Source organism: Mastomys coucha, unplaced genomic scaffold (genome assembly GCF_008632895.1).
Source record: "Mastomys coucha isolate ucsf_1 unplaced genomic scaffold, UCSF_Mcou_1 pScaffold13, whole genome shotgun sequence".
Lineage (NCBI taxonomy): Eukaryota > Metazoa > Chordata > Mammalia > Rodentia > Muridae > Mastomys > Mastomys coucha.
In genome coordinates this window covers 76,740,272-76,758,093 of record NW_022196895.1, presented here as the reverse complement: position 1 = coordinate 76,758,093, position 17,822 = coordinate 76,740,272, and positions in this window count along the sequence as shown.

The following is a 17,822-nucleotide window of genomic DNA, read 5'->3' as shown; positions in this document are numbered from 1 at the left end:
CCCCCCCCCCCCCCCCCGCCGCCTCCTTGTCTATAAGCTCAGAAGTGGATGATAAATTGCTCCACTTCTAAAATTTCTTGTTTTTTCTTCTTTAACCCACTAATACATACCTTCCCTGTCATGATACAATGCACAGACTAATTGACAATATTTATATAGGGAGAAATATGTGATATATCTATATAGATACAGAGAATGAGAACAATTGTCTAAGAATATTATGGTATAGAAAATTTATTCTAAATAACTACTGAAAGATTTCTGTGGAATCATTTTTGGACCAGGAAAATGTGTTTTAATCTTTAAATATGAAAACAAGAAGACATTTAGCTCATTGGTGTTCTTTCCAGCGCCTCAGTACCTGTGGTAAGATAAAAAGCATGTTCTATGGAAATTATGCTGACTTTATTTTTGGTTAGAAAACCAAGTTTTAAAGTGATTTGGCTTTTTTGTATACATTGCATATAATAAAAGCACACACACGCACACACACACACAAACACACAAACACACACACGCGCGCGCGCGCGCGTGTACACACCCCTGAGGGAAAAGTCAATGTTCAGATTAACATGATATTTTTTTCCCTGATCTTTAAAAATATTAGAGAAGCCAAATCAGTTAGGCTGCCCACACCCTGACTTACATCTCAGTCTGCATCCCTCCTTTCTTTTCTGGCATCTCAGGTTATAAATTCGGCAAGCAGACTTGAATACACCCATGTGAGGCATGTAGCTCGGCATTCACCGGGCTCCGGGGACCTGGCGAGCAAGTCAGGAGGGGCATTGGAACAGAACAGAGACTGCCACCGAAATCAGCATATATAAACAGAAACCAAGTGACCGCTGGTCCTGTCTCTGGGCTGAGAGGGTGAACCTGACCACATACATCAGTGTGACCATGTGCTGTGCAGGATTCAACCGTGGAAATAATGGTTGGATTAGAACTTTCCAAATGGATTATTTATGAACAAGGAGATTCTATGGCTCCCCCCCCCACACACATATTTTTCTAAATTGGTATGATATGCTTTTAAAGGGCTGTCTAAAATGATCTGTAAATTAGAATTTTTCAGAGAAGACTGAATCATTCTCTCTCAGGCATGTTGCATTTTAACTCCTTGCTTGCTCCATGTATTTCTCATCTTCCTGTGCTAACTTAAAGGACACAGATATTAATGTGAGCAGAGGTGAATTTTGTTTCTTAGGGGTGTTTTGTTTTGTTTGTTTGTTTTGTTGTTGTTGTTAAGACAGTTTCTTATACTGTCCTGGCTGTCCTAGAACTCACTATGTAGACCAGGCTGGCCTCAGTCTCACAGAGATTCACCTGCCTTTCTCCCAAATGCTGCAAGGCAGATTAGAGGCAGGCGCTACCATACCCCTGTGAGATGAGATTTTTTAAATGACAAAAGCCAACACATTATTATTTTTTTTTAGAACCAGCAGATCTTTTTATTAAGATCTAAAATATATCTGTCTTATTTTTTCCCCCTATTTGTCATGTAAAGAACAACTTAGAAACAACTGCCCTTGTGATCCTAATTTACCTACAAAAAATGTATGGCGCCCTCTATGCCAACACTGTTGGTACAAAAAACAAAATGAAAATGAGCCTAGAAAAAATAATTTGCACTGTAAAGGACCAAAGTTTTAGAAATATTTTATGGAAAAATTGTTTAAAGCCTTCCTTCCTACAATTTCAAATAACTCAAGTAAATTAGATTTTGACGAAAATCCATTTCAGCCTTCATATGTCTGTGACTTTTAATAATGTGTGTACAGTTCCCCGTGAGTGCCTCTTGGGAGTATGCCCTTCACAGATGTCACCCATGAGATCTGGAGTCTCCCAAGAGGCAAGTATAATAGCCAGGTTTGCTCATTTGGTTTGTGTGTTTGTTTGGTTGGTTTTTAATATCTAGAGCTTTAAAATATATATACTCAAATTCAAGGACATAGGCATTGGGAAACAGTTCTATTACTTGTCAGCAGTGTATAGACACTTGTCCAGTAATAAGTTGAAACAGCTATCATTTCAGCCCAGAAGGGCTTGGGTCTTTATTACTGAGAGAAGATCTGTATCAGGTCGATTCCAGGCAGGATTCCTGCAATTGGTGCAAGTGAGCCTCATTGGTAAATATTTATGAACAGTTTTCCTAGGCTGAACTCCAAGCATGTTCTAAATGATCTGGGGGTGTTTGGTAGACTCTGGCAGGCCTGGCAGGTAAACCTCAGCTGCCCATCACCTATCCATGTTGCCCTCCATTACCCAGGACTTAGCTCATGGCTTGCTGGCTTGTTTCCTTTCTGTCTGTCCCTTTGCTGCCGTTGTCTCCCCTGCCTATCCTGGATTACTGTAGAAGGTGGGATACCAGTTCAATCATAACAACAATCCGGGTATGTCAGAATGTTCTTTAAGCCAAGCTGTGACTCCTGGCATCTTTTTCTTCTGGCCTGGATTAGATTCTCAATTTTAGAGATGCAGGCTCAGGGGTCTTAGGAGAAATTAAGATCACAGATAGTCCCTGCACTTACTACAAGGCATGTCACGAGCTATGAAAGTCCTCTGCTGAGTGTCTGGGCACTATTCCTGGGCCATGGCTGTGTTCAGCCCAGCCCTTCCACTGCTGAGTGTCTGGGCACTATTCCTGGGCCATGGCTGTGTTCAGCCCAGCCCTTCCACTGCTCAGTGTCTGGGCACTATTCCTGGACCATGGCTATGTTCAGCCCAGCCCTTCCTGGTACCTGTAGGCCAAAGGATCTGTGGACAGGCCTAAGGCAAGCTATGTCCATGCACGTGTTGTCTGCCACCATTGTGTGAACTGCCTGCAATGGGCATGCTGGATCATTCCAGGACTGGTCATATCTGACTTTGACTCCTTTGCATATAGCATGCATGGGATAGAGCCATCTCGATACACACCAAGAACATGAAGGCTCTCGGCTGTGGGCTATGTAAACAGATGTATTGGAAGTGCATTGCAATAGCAGACAAGAAAAGGGGGGGGGGCTGCCACACCCAAGTATCTACTGTTTGGCAGTATGGCAAGATGGAACCTACGTTTAGAAGCTTGGGGTTGGGGGCATTAACAGATTTTTGGTGAGATCGGACTCAGATTGTTTGCATCTGCATTTTAACATTTAGTAAAAGCTGCATTTCTTGGCAGGCACTGAGTCTGTCCAAGAAGAACTCCCTCAGAGTGAGCCTTGGCTTTGCAGAAAGAGACACGTCTGCCTTTGCAGGTGGACAGGTTCAGCTTTCGCTAGGAAACGGGTTAAGCTTGGGTGCTTCAAGTCATTGTTCCGAAGCAATGGCAACGGTTTCTTCCTTCACTTTGTAGACACAGACAAAACAGCCAGCATGTGTTTGCAAAGCTGGCCTAATAGGAATTTCCCCAGCACGGCTCAGTATCGCTTGCTTCTTCTCGGGCTTTGTAACTGAAGAGACTGGGGGCCTTTCCTCCTCCTGTAACAGAATGTTCATATAACTTAGACGAAGCACTTCATGGGCCCCAAAGGTGGCATCCTGCCCAGGAGCCCTGGCTCCTTAAAGCATGTAGCATCTCATCTGGGTTTTTTTTTTTTCTTTTTTTCTTTTTCCTAAAAGTTTCTGAGGGACCTCCCTGAAGTGTGGAGCCCAACATAAAAGAACTGCGACTTTTCCAAACATTTCAAATCCCTTTCAGAATTATAAATAAAATGTGTTCAAACAAGTTGCCAGGCTACAGGGACTCCCAAAAACTCACGTGGTGCTCCCATGTTCTGGGTGCCTTTGGTAGCACCTGCCTTGAACTCCTCCGTAACCCATCAGATATTGAGACTGACTTCTGAGCTGAAGTTTTACAGGTGATAAGAGCTTGTTTCTGACAACAGCTTCCTGGATGGTGACCCCACACATGCCATGGTGTTCCCTTAAGGATTCATGTCTGCACATGTCCATTTCCACATACCCGAGTCACACAAACACTTCCGAAGCCTGGCCCTGGACTTTGAGGGTGGGGCAGCAACTCTGGGTCTCTGTCAAGTGGAGAATGCTCTAATCCCTACCCCATACTCAGGGCCCTGGGGCCTGTACCCAAGAATAGGTGTAGTTGGACAGCGAGGGGAGGCCAGAGAACAACCTAAGGATTTGGGTTTAGAGGGCAGCTGGGTGTGGGTACTACAAGGCTTTAGTGATCAGCTAGAATTGTGTGGGGCCTCTGTGGCCCTGGGTGTCCGGTGCTTCCTGGCCCATCCTTATTCAGACCCTTACAGCTCCTATTAACAAGGCTGAGCTAAGCACAATGAGCAGGGAACACCAGCCATTCTGCAACTACAACAGGTAGGGTGGCTGTTCAGGACCCCATGCTGTCCTGGCTTCAGGAGATCCTGCAGCCTCCTGAGAGGGTCCAAGGCTTATCCAGGCTGAGCCAGAGCAGCATGAGCAGGCACTCTTGTCTATAGAGCTTGCTGTCCATCTAAATATCCTTCTAAAACGCAAGGTGGGCTGGAAGCCTATGGAGCTCCTGCCCTGGGAGGGAGAACCCACCCTGTAAGACCCAAGCAGGTACAGCACTGGGAAGGGTTTCTCTGTCACCTGGAGAGGTGTCTCTAGGATGTACACGTTAGCTCAGCCCTCATCAAAGGCAAGTTACTCTGAACTGTCAGAGCTTCTGTTCATTTCTGTAGGTGCATCCCTTTAGGACAGTGTATGGAAGAAATGTATCAGTGGGGTGGCGAACTTTCTGGGGTGGGTCTTTTACTCCCTATGCACCTTACCACCAACTCACAGGAACGTCACACTTCCCTGCTCAGCTGCTTGCCACCATAGCCACTGGCTTCCTCGGGTGGCACTCAGAGTGAGAACTGATGTCATTTCCTTTTAAATCCCAAATGCCTCCTCTCGAAGCCTTCCATCTTCTTTGTTTATGTTTTGAGATAGGCTTACATTGTAGTTCAGACTGTCCTAGAACTTACCATGTAACCGAGACTTGCCTTGAATTCACAGCAATCCTCCTGTCTCTGGTTCTTAAGTGCTGGGATTATATCTGTGAGTTACTATCTCCATTCAACTATGTTATTGTAAATATTAGCTCTCCTACACTCCTGTTGCCTGCTCTTGGAAACACCCCCACCCCCAGCATGGCTAGGACCACCAAATCATCTCTGCTGGGATCAGAGGGTAAAGCCACTCCAGCTGGGAAGGCTTATTAGCAATTCAGGCTCCTTCCTGTGGGGAGGGCAGGAGGGCAGAAGCGGTTGGTCCAGCTACAGAACTCACTGTAGAGCATGCATGGCTCAGAGAACCCGGAGATTCGCATCCCAGTTCTCTATGGTTAGAGGAAAGGGTTCTGTTGGCTCATGAAGTCCTCCTGTTCCCTCCCTCACTGTTCACTGATGTGGGTGGTGGGTATCAGGGTGATAAGTTGATAGTCACAGGTCCTGCCCACCTGCTGGGTAGGGCCCTGCTTAGTGGGAGCTGACATGGGAGGGAGAAGGTGAAAGCTCAGGGTCACAATCGATGTCCTTGGTATGTGCACCCTCTGAAGTTCACTCCCAGCTGCCTTTCTGGTAGTTCTCCTGGTCTTTCCTGTAACACTCCCAGACCTGATCACACATGCCATGCCAATGCTGGGCTGGTTAAACCTGAGATTCCTGGCCCTTCCCAGGAGACCACCATGGATACCCAGAGCTGCTCTGGTTTTCTAGTGCCCATCAGTCTCAAGCACAGCCTTAAGATCATGCCAGTCAGATATCTAGAAGTGTAGCCAGGGTGCTGATCAACGTAAGGCCAGGATCCTGAGAGAGTCCCCCTGGCTCCCACCCATACCCATTTCAGCAAGATCTTGATGCTGATGCTGCCACCACTGACACTGCTGACCCTGGAACATGCTGTGTGCAGATAGAAGAGGAAATCAGCTTCAACACTGAAACCGGCCCTCAACTGTTAAGCCATCTGACCACTGGTGCCTTTCACACCGCCTGGGGCAGTGTCCTGCTGGCCTTCTTCCCAAGCGCCCTCGCCTCAGCCTCCAGCCAGATCTTCCTAGTACCTGGCCAGTGGAATCTTCTAGGCTCCCTCCATTCGACCTGATGTGCAGTGTGGTCTGCAAGCCACACAGTCCAGAGGATGTCCTGATGTTCCCTCATGTGCATGGGCTTTGGCCAGAGACCTGCAGATTCCAGCCCTCACAGTGGTTGCTTTGTAACCTTACAGGGCACTCGCTGACTCTTAAATTCCAGATCTGTGAGATAGGGCCTTAGAGGCAGGATTGGGTTGGGATGAGTCTGTGACTTAGCAGTGTGATTCACCCCTTCACCATTGCTGGGGGTGTCCAGGACCGCAGACGGTTCCTATGTCATGCATGTCTTCAACAACACTTCAACAAGCAGAGCCTCACTGGCACCAGGTGGGCCGGGAGTATTGCTCCAGAAGCCCAGCAGAAGATTGGTAGGGAACCAGCCAGTGGGCTATGTCAGAAGACCAAACTCAGTAAAGTCTGTTCTCAGTGGAGTTCCAGAGGGACAAGCTAAGAGTAAGTATGGCAGACATGAGAGAACAGGCAAGGTCAGACCTATGCATAGGAAAGTTCAGGGGGAGACAGCCTTTCAACTGAACAGTGACCACAAGAGGGGTTGGTAGGGGTTAACTTTAACAAGAAGCAGTCGATCGTGGTGGCACAGGCCTTCAGTCCCAGTACTCGGGAGGTAGAGGCAGGTAAATCTCTGGGAATTTGAGGCCAGTGTGGTCTACAGAGTGAACTCCAGGATAGGAATCGCTACCTCCATAATAAGACCCTGTCTCAAAACAAATCGAAACAAATAGAATCAGGTGGGCTGTTGATAAAGCATGGGTGCCAGCCCCCAGGTGGAAACGTGTCCATTCACCAAGTGGACTAGTGGCGGGCGAGCAGATGGCATCTGGTATTGGTGTTTCACACCACATCATGGTTTCCTGCTCCCCAGCTACAGATGTGACATTACCAGAGCTTGCTTTTGACTTCCTCGCTTCTAAACTCTGTTTGCTGTCTTGGCACATTTCAGGGACTCCTATCGGAGAGATATTTGCCTGTCTGCTGCTGATGATGTACACTGACCCCTGCACTGGGAGAGACCCTGAGGACCTAAGCCCTACTGGCAGCTGCCTTATTTGGGGGGTGATAAATGTGACCTCCAATGTGAGCCTTGTTTGCCTGAGGGTGGTGCTGCTGGGTGCTCGGGATGTCGCCCAAGCCTCCTCCAGTGGGTGGCCTGAGTACCGTGAATAGCTGGAATAAGAGTCATGCATGCAGAAATATTCTCAGAACCTGAAAGAAGTCTGGGGACCAGAAAGAGGGCAGTCCTCTCAAGAAACATGATAACGTCTGCCCTCCCCTCTCCTCTGTTTTAATAGCAGCCGCTGGCTGGGAAGGCCCAGTGGCTCTCTGCAGTCACATCGCTGTGTTTGTTTTAATGACACGGCAACGGCAGATGGAGGTGAGGATAACTGGAGAAGAAAAGGGTATTATTGGTAAATGCGCTGGAAGCCTTGCAAATTTGAGAGGATAAATTGAAATTTTACAGGGCTAATGAGTTTTTGAAAACTGTTAGCCAGGCTTGTCCAAATCGTTCTCTCCCTATTTAAGATTGTCTAAATTAGAAACTCAGAAATTTCAGGAGCCGTTTTGGTCCTTGAATGAATAAGCAGGCCAACGTAGATGGCGTGTTCCCATTTATTAAACTTACATTGTGCCTTGCTTTCGCTGTAATCATAGTGTAATATTCTTATTAGAATTGATGGTCTGTTCAGAGCTCTTACTTTGTTGACCTAAGATCTCGAAACGTAGGGGGCCATCATTGGAATTCAGCTGGCAAAAAGAATGAAATTCTGGCTACCTCCTTGTATGCTTTATATGTACTGAGATATGCTGGAATACTTTCATACAAATCAGAAGGTGAACTTAGAGGAAAATTCACTCTGTTTCTGCAGGCATGCTCTGTTCAGAGTTTAGAACCCAGTGGTTATGAAACTCCGGATCTGATGACTGGGCCTAGCGATCGTAGGATCAAGCTTGAACTTACGGCCATTATGGAAAACTGTGATGTTTAGAGCCACACTTAAATTCTCTAGTTCCCAGCAGCTTTTCAACACTGGAAGCTGCAGAAGGAATATTCATTCATTCACTCATTCATTCATTCATTCATTCACTCATTCATTCATTCACTTGTGTGTGTGTAGATATTGTATACATGCATATATGAAGACCAGAAAAGTCAGTGTTAAGTACCTTTCTCAGTCCCTTCTGTCTTAATTAATGTTCTATTGCTGTGGAGAGAATCCATAACCATAGCAACTCTTGTATAAGAAAAGCATCTTACTGGGGCTGGCTTACAGTTTCAGAGGGTTAGCCCATTGTCATCATGGCGGGAAGCATGGTGGCATGCGGGTAGGCATGGTGCTGGAGACGGAGCTGAGAGTTCTTCATCCACTTATGCAGGAAACTGGCAGGGAGGGAGCCACTGGGCCTACCTTGAGCATTTGCAACTCAACACCACCCCCACCCCCATGACACACTTTCTAGAACAAGCCCACTTCCACTCTAACAAGGCTACTTGGCCTAATAGGGCTACTCCCTGGAGACCAACCATTCAAATATCTGAGCCTATGGGGGCCATTCTCTTTTTTTTAATTTTTATTTTATTTATTTATTTATTTATCTTTGTTTGTTTGTTTGTTTGTTTTTTGAGACAGGGGTTCTCTGTGTAGCCCTGGATAGCCTGGAACTCACTCTGTAGACCAGGCTGGCCTTGAACTCAGAAATCCACCTGCCTCTGCCTCCCAAGTGCTGGGATTAAAGGCGTGCGCCACAACTGCCCCGCTGGGGGGGGGGGATTCTTATTCAAGCTTATTTTTTGTACCTTAGTTTCTCCCTCTCCACAGACCCTGGAAGCACAAGGGTCCTTTTATTTGCATTCCAACCCTCCTGCCCAGTGCTGAGGTTCCAGGTCCAATGCTGTGCTGGGATTCCAGACGTAGGTCCATGCTTGTGTCTCATGCAGACACTTTACCAACTGAGCCATTGCTTCAATTCTCATATGTTGGTTAGAGTTGGCAGCTGTGTCATCTGATGCCACCGACGATTGGCCTAACTTTATTTTCCTTAATTTGCTTGCCCAGGGAATCGTTATTACACAAATCAGGAGGCACTGGCCACTCTGCTTCCATCCTCCTGAAGCTGGACCGTCAGAATATGCTGTTTTGAGATGTTATTTTCCTCCTAAACTTATTGTGTGAAGTTGTCTTTTATAATAAATAAATAAATACATAAATAGTGACTGAAATACGTTATATCTATTCCATATAAATATTCTTCTAAATATTCATTCATTCATTCATTCGTTGAAACCAGCTCTTCTTGTTCTCCTCAGGCTGGTTTGGAACTCCTGAGCTCAAGTGATCTTTGTGCTTCTGTCTCTTGAGTAGCTGGGACATTCGGGCAGTAATTTTAGAAATACTAACAAGATGCAGCTTCAGGCTGTTGGCAACAGACACCACTAGAGTTGAAGTCGTCCGGCTGTCCCGCTAACTCATCCTGTGGGCCTCCCCACCATCCTCAGCTAGGTAAAAAACCATGTACAAGCTGTCTCACTTTAGAAAAAACACAAGGTTCTGGTGGTTTTGTTTTTGTTGTTGTTCCATTTTGTCGTTTTGTTTGTTTTGCTTTCCCGAGACAACCTTCTGCTCTAAGATGCATGCTCATAGTTGCATGCTCATAGTTGCATGCTCATAGTTGCATGCTCATAGTTGCACTGGGGTTTAGAGAGGGTTACGGCATTCCAAAGGCGCAGCACTTTTCAGATGGTCAGCAGCAGCCCATGAGGGCCACAAAATCATTCATGCTCTTAGGAAGGAAAACTGGTGCTTCAGAAAATGCAGGTGGCTATGTAAAGCTGACACATCGCCTCTGCTTCCAAGGCTAACCGAGACTGTGGGCAGATGGGAAGGCACCTCACTTCTGACCCTCCCCAGACATATCAGCTCCTAGTGCTAACCTGTGTCCCCCCTCCCCCGCCCCCCATGCCTCACCAGCTTCCTTGCCTTCCCTGTGGTTGCAAGTGTAGCCTTACAATGAGGAGGAAACCCAAGGCCAGGAGACAGTACAGACCTTCAGCAAAGGGGACCCAGTTGGAGAAGATCCTGGGGAACATTTCCTTGTGTCTACTACTGTCACTGTGTCCTCCTCACAGAGTCCTTCAGATAATGTCATAGGTGTGATCTCCTGGGGACAGAGCCAAACGTATTCAAAGAAGGAACTGAACCCTGCTGAGGTAGGCAGAGATTGGCCAGGACAGAGTCTCCAGAGGCGAGGCGGCCACCAAAAGGGTCTATTTCACAGCAGCAGAGACCTTGAGCAAAGGCTGTGTGGCCTGCAGGCCACCCTGTACCCAGCGATCTATGCTATGAGGCCTGGTCAACCCCACATCCAGGAAGGATGTCCACTGCAGTCAGTGTCCCTCCAGCACTTCCGACATGGCTGGTCCTGCGTCTTCCCTACACTCCACCAGGATGGATTCCTAATACTTCACACCTCAAATTCTTTCTGAGTCAGCCCAGCTTCCCATGAACCCGACCCAGAGGAGATCTGTTCTCTCAAGTAGTAGAGAGGAAAATATTCTCCTGGGGTTCAGAAAAGACTGCTACAACGTGTGTGGTGGGCATTTATACCACAGAAGGTTGTGGCTCAGAGCCAGCAATGGGAAAATGCAGTCCGGGCAGGATAACTGGGCTTCACTGTTCTTTTCCCAGCACAGCTGCAAGGACTGAGGAGTTCTCTAGAAACCATATGATTAACACCTGCCAATGGTGGCCAGCAAGAAAGGTTCATTCTGGCTGTGTTGTACAGGACTGCTACTGGGTCTCTTCCACCGGCATGGGACACACACAAAACCAACCCCAGTACCCAGAGGCTCAAGTTGAAGGCATCCACACTAGATGGCTATAATAGCTGACATGGTTTGTGATGTGGTCAGGCCTTGGGTGAGACACTTCTACCAAGCATGCTGCTGCGAGGGCTCTTCCAGGTTCACCATAGCTAGCTCTGCGACCCTTGAGTGAGCAGTTGAGCAGTTTAGGCCTGGCTGTGGCTCGTCCTGTAGAGTCCTTTACACTGGCTCTTTGCTTTGTTTCTTACCTGTCTCTGTCTAAACTGTCTTCCAGGTTTCCCAATCATTTAATGTTCATAAATCCAGGTTAGGGGCTCTTGGATTCAGATTAACACATCCTGGTGTCACCTAAACCCCGTTTTCCAGGAAATGGGCCCCAGGAGTGCTTGTTATTGTTTGACTTTGTATCTGGGGGGAAAGGGCCTGGTGATTTTAGATACACAGGAACTCACTTTGTAGCCCAAGCTGGCCTGGAACCTGCCATCTCCTACCTCAGCCTCCTGAGTGTTGGCGTCACAGGCACGCCCCATCACACCACACCCACTTTGACTGAAACAAGCTTTGAGAAGACCACTCTGGCCACTGACCCCCATAGCTACCCAACTGACATACTGGAAAGAGACTAGGCAGCCAGGTTAGCCTTGTTTCCTTCCTGGGTCTTCTCCCAGGTGCCTGCTATGGGGTACCTCAGAAGAGCAACCCCGGCAAGGAGAAGAGACGATGGGAAGCTGGGGTGGGTGGAAGCAGCAAAGCAAATGTTCCACTCTGCGTGGATCATGGGCTCCTTTGGGCCTGGGGAGTATGGCGGCTGATGACATTTTCAGACGTTAGTGTCACTGTCACCCCAAGCAAGACTCAATGTCAATCTTCCTCTTCTCCTGGTGAGGTGGGAATGACATCGGAACCCTCACTCTTCTGGAACCCCCCCACTCTAAGGTGTTTTATCGGGCCAAGTAGTTGAGCCTAGGATGACTCAGCGGTCAACCTGTGCAGACAAGGAAAGCCAGGCAGGACCGTCAAGCTGTGCCGAGCCAGGCCACGTTCAGTAACAGAGATGCTTGTCTCAGTGTCACCAGTTGCAAAGTGCACAGTGATCTGTGGATCTTCCCACTGGTAGGTATGTGTGGCCACTCTGACCCATGGTGGGGACACTTCAGCAGTTCTACAGTTCCTTAGTTTCCTCTAACATAACCACACCCTGCTCTGAAGTCCACGTAGATCTCTGTATGCTTTGGGGTTTGTGCAAACATGGAAACTGCTATCCACAGCTGTCAGATGCAGCTTTTTCAGATTTTACATGAGCAAGCCGGAAAACAGCAGTGCACTGTGGGAAATCTCCGTGCCCAGTGCATGATGGGAAACCTCCATGCTGTGGTGCTGTGGGCTGGGCCTGAGGAAACCTTCAGCATCCGCTCTTGTTTTTCTCTAATGCCTCTGGACAGCCTTTCACTCACGGTGAGACAAGATGGCAGCGCTCATATCGACCCTCTGCTTCCTGCCAGGAGGGGAAGGCGCTGCCTCTCCTTGGACAGGTGGACATGTCTGGCTTTCTGATTGTCAGCATCTGCCTAGATATCACAAGGTTGTGGGATTTACTGTTATAACAGTGTCTTTGCCACAGTGTTGATCAAAATCAGGGAATTAGCCAAGCATTTTGTGTCTGTTTATAGAGAAGCTGCAACCGGAGGAAAGAGACATATCAGCTTTGCAGAAACGAAATGGAGGTTTCTCTCTGTAATGTCTTCTTTGCCCATTGTGCCCTCTGTGTGTGTGGGTAGAAAATATGCACGATTTTATGAAATACACTGTGTATCTACTTCTGGGAAATGTAATCTTCTTTTACTTCTTGTGGAACCATGCTGTGTCCAACAACAGGTAGATGGATAAGGAAAAGGAGTTTTATACACATGGATAAATTTTTTTCAGCCATAAAGAAGAACAAAATGGTATGCTTTACAGGAAAATGGATGTAACCTATGCAAATTAAGCCAGTCTCAGAAAGACAAATATCACAGGTCTTTTTTCTTTTGCAGTTTCTAGATTTTACATAAATAATAAAACCATATATGTATATATCTCATGAGATTATAGTTAAATTTTTTAGGAGACTATGATTGATGTTGACAGAGAGTAGAGGTGCCCTTTGACTTAGGATCAGCGGTATAGAGTTATAAACATGGCAGTAGAGGTGGCAACCTCTAAAATATATCCCTGTTCCCTTGTTGTGTGATGTTAATGTTTTCAGAGAGATCTATGAGTGTATCCCTACACATAGTGTGTCCACCAGCATATCCCTGCATATGGTGTGTCCCCCAGCATATCCCTGCACATAGTGTGTCCACCAGCATATCCCTGCACATGGTGTGTCCAGGAGCATATCCCTGCACATGGTGTGTCCACGAGCATATCCCTGCACATAGTGTGTCCCCCAGCATATCCTTGCATATAGTATAATGTGCTGATCAGGTTGGTTTTTGTTCCGTTTAAAATGTAAATTTATGTTTAAGTAGAAAGTTATATTAGAGAACGTTTGGGCTGAAGACATTTGCTGTGATGGTAGACAGGCCCCACACTCCATAGCTGTGTGTGTGTCCTTCTCTCCTATCCCTCTTGATGGTGTGCTTTGTTTATCAAAATGAGTCACTCTCAATTCCAAATAAAGTCCATATCCTTCTCAATGTCCATTCTTTGTATCGGGTCCCATCCAGGAGCCCACATGACCGTCGTCCTGCCTTTCAGGCCTCTGAGTACCAGCATCTTAGGAACGAATACTCCTGCATATTCCAGAGGTGGCCCGGGAAGTGAGAACTGGTAATGTGTACCCCACAGCTCTAGCCCCGCCCTCTCCAATCCCAAGTGTCACCTCCTCCTCTGCTGCTGCTGAAGGGGATCAGCAGGTATCAGATGAGGTAGAGCATCACACTCGGACTGGGAATTCAGGGACACTGCTTTCTCTGCAGGTGCACCACTTGGGTCAGAAGAGGAAGGAGGCATTCTGGGCGGTGCTGGGCGTCAACTGTCTATCACTCTCCTCCTCCACGTTGTTCCTGAGATCAGGAGCAGCAGCACAGCACACCTCAGCAAAGCCTAAGACCCGAAAGGAGGCCTTGGGTCAAGTGGGTGTGCAGGTTCCTGCAGCTAAAGAGGTGGGCTCTATGGGAGGCCTCATTCTCTACCCTGACCCTGACCACCCCAGAGGAAGTACCCATGGCTGTTCATCTTGTTTTATGAGACGGGGTCATTCAGTTAGGCCTGGAACTTGCTGATTAGGCCCAGCGGCCTAGCCAAGTGAGCCTTTGATCTGCCGGTGCCCATCCCCCCACCTCTGGGATTATAAGGACACACGCCACCACACCTGACTTTTTATGTGGGTTCTTGGACTCAAACTCGGTCCTTCATGCTGGTAAGCCAAGCGCTTTACAGATGGACCTGTCTTGCCAGCCCTCTTGCTGGTCTTTTTCAAATGTTCTTTTGAAATAGCTTATTTATTTCAGAATCTAGATTGGTCACGCATTGATTGTGTTCATCAGGGTTAAGAATAATAGTTTTGCTAGTTTGAAAAACCGAATCGAGAAATCTTTCATCTTTGTGGCCTGGCATAAGGTAACACAGCAATGGAACAGAAATTTCTTAGAATTGTGAATAAAATAGATGAATAGTAATAAGAATAGTTGCAATCAATAAATGCAGAAAATGCATAGAAAATGGCAAACACTTGGATTTCTATGTCTGTGTTAGCAGTTACTTATAAAATTCAAGACACAAGCTTCATTTTCTTGGCAAATTAAAGAATGTATGAGAAATTCAAAATTAACAAACCAGAGAAAAATCAACAAAAACAAAAACAAGATGGAAAATTACCCAGGTCCTTACCTCCATGGGAAAGCCAAGCCACCAGTCTGAATGACTGCAGGATCCTCAAACCCATAAACTGATGGGAAGGCCAGGCAACAGGGTCAAAACAAGGTGAGATCGTCTTATCTGACAAAGATTTTAAAGTATCCATGACAAAAAGGCTTCAGCCACCATTTACGAACATATCTGAAATGGAAGGGTACGGGGAGGCCTCAGCAAGGAAACATAGAATGGAAAGGATGGAGGGAAATCCTAGAGATGAGAAATGTAAGTGCAGTAAAAGCATGTCTGGCAGTCTCTACACAGGAAGGAGGGGCCTGAGGGATCAGTGAGCTGGAAGACAGAATACCAGAAACCAGCTGAACTGAACAAGGCACAAGACAGACCCCAGAGCAAAAGAACCCCCCCCCCACCCCAAACAGACTCCTAGAGACCCTTAAGGCTTCAGCAAAAGATTCGTGTCAAGAGAACTCCAGAAGACGAAGACAGTGTCAAACTGCTCTCTAAATTTGTCTCTCTCAACCCATCATCAGAAAAGATTCTTTGTGCACTGAACAGAAGTTAATACAGAATGAGTGAATTAATATAGTGGACAGCCACAAACGGGACATCTATAATTCAGCTTCCTCCAAGGCTCATTGAACACCACTGAAGAGGGGGCAGAAAGAATATAAACTGGAGGTCAGGGATGTCTGCGGCAAAGTACTGTCTTCTGGACATGACAGGACCTCTGCATTGATACGCTCAGCAGTTGTGGCTGCCTATGCAAGACCTACACAAGTTCAAGGCAGTCAACATCACAGCACAGAGTGGGTGGCTCATGAGCTCCCATTCAGAGCTGAGGAGCTATTGGCAGATTATGGCTGCTAGGAGAGGGAGAGTCAGTTTTCTTGAGGGATGTGATCCCTGGTAAGTTGACTATGTTCCAGCATATGTGCTATGCAAAGGTATATATGAGCCACACAAATCGGACTGGATGGATTTTATTAGATACATAGACAGATACATAGACAGATACATAGATAGATACACAGATACATACATAGATAGATACACAGATACATACATAGATACATAGATACATACATAGATAGATACACAGATACATACATAGACAGACACAGATGCATACATAGATACACAGATACATACATAGATAGATACACAGATAGATACACAGATAGATACATAGATAGATTTTAAAAAGAGGGCATGACACTGGGAGGAAGTAGGGTAAGGATCAATGCCGGAAGGGCCAGGGGTAAAGTGGCAGAGGTGAATATAATCAAAACACAGTTTGAATGTCTGAAATTCTCAAATAATTAAGAAAAAGTCACATTAAAAAAAGAGAGTTCGAGAAGAACTGAAAGAACACGGCGCTGGAACAGTATCCGGTGCCAGAGGAGATGCCTGGGGTTCCCCTCTTTGGCTCCCACCTTATTTCCCTAAGACAGATGCCAGGTAGAGGGCCAAGGCAACAAACCCCAGCAGCCCTCCTGTTTCTATGCCCCCCACTTACAGCATCAGTCAGCACAGCCACATCCACACTCATGGATGCTGGAGATCAAACTCAGGTCCTCAGGTTTCCCCAGGAAGTGCTCTCACTGAACTGCCCCGGCCCCGACAAAACACCGTTTTTAAGCTGCTGGGGAAATGTTCTACTTACTTTGTTCACAGGGGACATCAACCTGAATCATAGCAGATTTCTTACCCCAAACACCAAAAATGTGACACAGTGTTTTCAGGTACCAAGAAAAGAGCCTGCAACTCCAGATCCTACCCTCAGCAGAAAGTGTCATTTGGGAAACATGGGGAAATCAATATTCTCAAGGGTGGCCGGTGGGGAGAGTGCTGCAAGCTGCCTTCCTGGGAAGAAAGTGGATATGTGGAGTTCTGTGAAAAATACAAGCCCGAGCACAGAAAGGACCAGAGCAGAAGAAATAAAAGAGCAAGCAAAATATGAGTGCATATAATGGGCTCCCCTCTCCCCTTGAAACAACTCAATTATATTTGATAATTGAAGTAAATTATAACATTGTCTTATGTGGCTGTAACTATGCAGAGAGGAATATTTAAGACAATCATAAGTGGCAGATGTTAAAGGGATGTGGAACTGGGAGTTAAGATGGTGCTACGACAGACTGCCATAGTTATGCATATATAATGTAATAACAGGAGTAATTGCTAAAAAGCTATGTGAAGAGATCTGCTCAAACACTACAGATAAATCAAGAGGACCTTCAAGACCTTCAGCCCTAAGCAAGTGCTAATCTGCTTTCTTTGTGTGGCTTTCCCTGGTCTAGATAACCCACCCAGATCCAAACATCCAGATGTGACCTCTGGTGACTGGTTCCTTCAAGAGGCACACACTCAGTTGTGCTGTGGAGGGTGGATATTTTATTCTTTTTTGTTATGGCTGAATACTATTTCTTCCTGTGGAAAAACCACATGAAAAGACCTACGAAGCATCTACAGCCTGCCTCCAGACCCTAGGATCTAGAAACAGAGCAACCGTTTAATGTTAGAACTGCTTACACTAAGTGTGTCTCCTCACAGGATTTCTGAACTTAAATTGTATTTCTAACTAGGAGATTAAAATGAAAAAAAAAATTCATTGATAAAACTTTATTTAAGATCCCTCAGTTGCTGACTGTGATGTTATTTACAGTCATTATAGGAAATGTGGCAAGAAATTCAACAGAAAATTGGAAAAATCACCCCCAATCTCAGGGTTGCTGATTCTCCCCCCAGTTTCTACAGCACACACCCATGTGAGCATCTCCAGTTTCTACAGCACACACCCATGTGAGCATCCCCAGTTTCTACAGCACACACCCATGTGAGCATCTCCAGTTTCTACAGCACACACCGATGTGAGCATCCCCAGTTTCTACAGCACACACCGATGTGAGCATCCCCAGTTTCTACAGCACACACCGATGTGAGCATCTCCAGTTTCTACAGCACACACCGATGTGAGCATCCCCAGTTTCTATAGCATACACCGATGTGAGCATCCCCAGTTTCTATAGCACACACCGATGTGAGCATCCCCAGTTTCTACAGCAC